Source organism: Solanum lycopersicum, chromosome 5 (genome assembly GCF_036512215.1).
Source record: "Solanum lycopersicum chromosome 5, SLM_r2.1".
NCBI lineage: Eukaryota > Viridiplantae > Streptophyta > Magnoliopsida > Solanales > Solanaceae > Solanum > Solanum lycopersicum.
The window spans coordinates 60087933-60091635 of record NC_090804.1 but is presented as its reverse complement, the minus strand read 5'-3'; positions in this window follow the sequence as shown (position 1 = coordinate 60091635).

The following is a 3703-nucleotide window of genomic DNA, read 5'->3' as shown; positions in this document are numbered from 1 at the left end:
TCAACTCATTGTAACAAAGGATTCAATTCTAATGAATATAGAATTCACAAGATCTTCTTCTTCTTCATTTCTATTCTAATCATCAAGAGTTCATCTCAATTATTGTACTTCTTCAATTTTAATGGTCTCATTTGTTTCTTATTTTTAAATAGATCAATTAGTTACTTGAATCACTAAACTAAATAATTATAACTAATTTTCTCTTAATTTAGTAAACTACACATGTTGGAAAAAATTCAAAGCCAAATAAATCATGCATCAACAACAATTTAATTTACCGTGTTGTTTTTTATGAATCAACAAGTAATAATTATTTCTCCGCAATATTGTTTTTTGAGGAAGAAGATTGTGACTAGGAAATAAGAAAATCATAAGCATTGACATAACTGAAATTAAAATAATCAATTGAGATAACACGATTCTCCTAGGATTCATTTTATTTGTTTTACTAGTTGACAATGTAATCACATGCTATCAAACACAAACTACATTAATCAATGAAATTAAAAATAATTAAATATTTCTAATCGAATCAATGCGTTATTGAAACCACCATCCTTTCATTTTTCATCACTCAGAACAATTATTAACATTAATTTTTTAACATTATCACATTTTTATACATCTGGTGTATTATGGGTTAAGAGCAACTAAAAATAAAATAAATATTGAAGTAGAAAACAACAAGAGAAGGAAAAATTCATTTTGTCTTAAAACAAAAAGCAAAACTTTTCATCGGGACATAATTTAAACTATCTTTTCCACTATTCAAGTAGAACAACTTTCCCTTGCATTGTCCATGAAAATAATACCTTTTTACTCCTTTTATAATGTCAATATTACTTTTGTAATGTTTCTGTAGGTAATTTTGGGGCTTGTTTCATCTATTCATCATTTCTAGCATTTTTATAGTGACCTCAAGTCATTTATAACATGTTAAGACTATCAGGTCAATCACCATTTTAGTCCTGTGTTTCGTTATTATGTGAATTTCTATATTCAAGAGCTTTTGAACCTTGAATAGTCATTTTCGATCAAAAATTTATAAATATGACCTCAGAATCCAATTCTGACAATTCCATCAACTGCACGAGGGTCATTTTTGGCCAGCAACATGGTTGACATGCCTAACAAGGTTTTTGGAGCTAGTTTGTAGGCGTTTTAATTTTCAATTTTGTCATTGGTCAACTATCTTCAAAAACGTGCTCGAATGAGAACTCCATTAGTGTGGTTAGCTCTTGAATATCGAATTTTCTCTTGAACGACCCTTTGTGCGAATCTCAAGGCTAATTTCGAGTCCCCTTGGATGTTGGCTTAAATGGAGTTTTGATTTGGGGCCACTTTTTGTAGCTATGATCTCGCATGAAATTTTTAAGTACCATTAATCCAAAATATCAAATTTTGTAGGGTAGCATATCTCGTTTGTATATACGAGATGCTGAACGAAATCGAAATACCCCGTCTGAGTTTTTCAAGTTGCAAAAACTAGCTGACATGCATCCGTCGGTGCAAGCCAAATTTGGTCTTCGCTTTCTCAAGCCTTTGGCTGTGTTTGCAGAGGCCATGAGATTTGGTCACCGCCTTTTCAGGGTCCAGGCCACATTTGAAAAGGGTTAGGCTCTGGCCTTCGCTTTTAGGAGGGACTCGACCGCATTCCCAGGCTCTTAGCTTTTCTTGCATTCGCGTTTGAAGGATTCTTGCACCATTTGCAAAGGTTAAACATCTTGCTTTTTGCATTTGCGGCACCTCTAAGTTGCATTAGCAAAGAGCAAAATACAAGACACCTTTAAGTACCAACTTCCATCAGCAATTATACTATCAATTTAACTCCATTTTTAGTGGTTTGAAGTCTAGTAATCATGATATGTTGGGGATATGTGTGTGGATGGTTAAAACTATTGTAGGCTCTCCATTCGAGGAAAATTCAGTTATTGTAGGCTCCATGACTTGCTTTTATGCTCTAAATTTTGAGTTATAGCTAGCAAGAATAAACTCAGGGTACCAATAAGAATATCAAAGTATCATCTATAACCCAAACTACAGGGGAACAACATTTAACCCAAGGAATCTATAAAAGGCTCTCCGCCTGCACGACTCCAATCTTGAGTTACCAAATAAAGCATAAAACCTCTAGTATCGCAATGCGCCATCGAAATTGGAAGAGTGAATAGAAACTTTGAAAAACTTCATCGACACCTAAACTAAGGCTCGTTCTATTAGACTTAAGTTTGCTACTTCAGTTTATTATGAGTTAAACCATCTAAAACGATGTCGGAGAAGTACAAGTCCTAAATGCCACAAGTATCGCTGGTCTAAGGCAAAAACTAGTCTAGTCCTAGAATAGGTTAAGCAAATTTCATTATACCATAATAGCAACATTGAATTCAACTCACTAAAATAGAACTAAACACATAATCCTCGACTAGCATGGTATCACACCTAAAATAGAGCTACTCAAGACCTAAAACATTCTATCAAGAAAAGTAAATAATAAAATTAGGTATGCACCCCCAATTCCCTCTAATCAACATGTAGTTACACATTCAACCTCAATGTAAGATAATGGACTTCGTAGTCTACCTTTAGATCAATCTCGCTTGCTTTAAATCAAAATGTCGGAGCCTTTCCCTTGAAAACGGCCTCAGAATGTTCTCACACTATCAGAAAATAAGATCACAACAACAATACAATAATTTAAACACAAAAGACACATAATTGAAAATGGGCCAACTTTAGAATTTAATGGAAATCATGTGATCCGCATCTGAATTTACTGTTTGACTTTGTCAAAATGTCTAAAATATTACCTTGAACTTGTGTTCCAAAATTGAACACAATTCGAGGCTTAGAGCAGAAATACAACCAACATACAATAATAGACATTTGTTGAATAAGGACTAAAAATGAATTTTTTAAAGCTAAAATTACCTGCTTCCGGCAACCAGCAGTGTTGCGACGTCCTTATGCGGCTGCAGCGCTGTTGTGGCGCCGGGGTCGACCAAGGGGCATAGGTGTGCACTAGTGAGGTAGGTAGGGTTTTAGTGAAAATGAAAATTAATCATGATTTCTTTTTTAAAACAAATGATAATTTACCAACCACGGGATGTCGGTATCTTTTAATATAATTATCTATTTTTACAGATGTTTAATAAATATCGACATCATGAAGTCAACTAGATTTTACTAAAATAATAATTTAAAAACACTAGCCTCTTGAGATCGGAGTTTATTAATTTATTTTAATATACACTTACCTACTGAGATCTATTTTATTAATTAAACTTATGTGCATATATATATTATAGTTTCACGACACGTGTGTTGCACGTGTGTATTGTGTATATAGTATACGATGTTATAAAAGACAGTAAGCATTACTAAGTTAAAGTTTCTTAGTAAATAATTATAATTGAAAATAGTGTCAAAGAGTTACTTATAGTTTATAGATCAAAATGACCAAATATCATTAAAACATTTCAAAATAAATTCAAAGTTTCAATATTGGAGAAAGTGACATTTCTTTAGTAGTATTATTTGTTCATTCACTGAATTTTGTAAACAAATCTAATCAACAAAATAGAAAAAATTACCCATTTAGAAAATGTGGCCAATAGCCTTTCCTCTAGATGTTATGAACACAAATGATGTACATCATTTAAGTACAAATTTTGTTAATATGCATACTTGAAATTTAATATGTGCA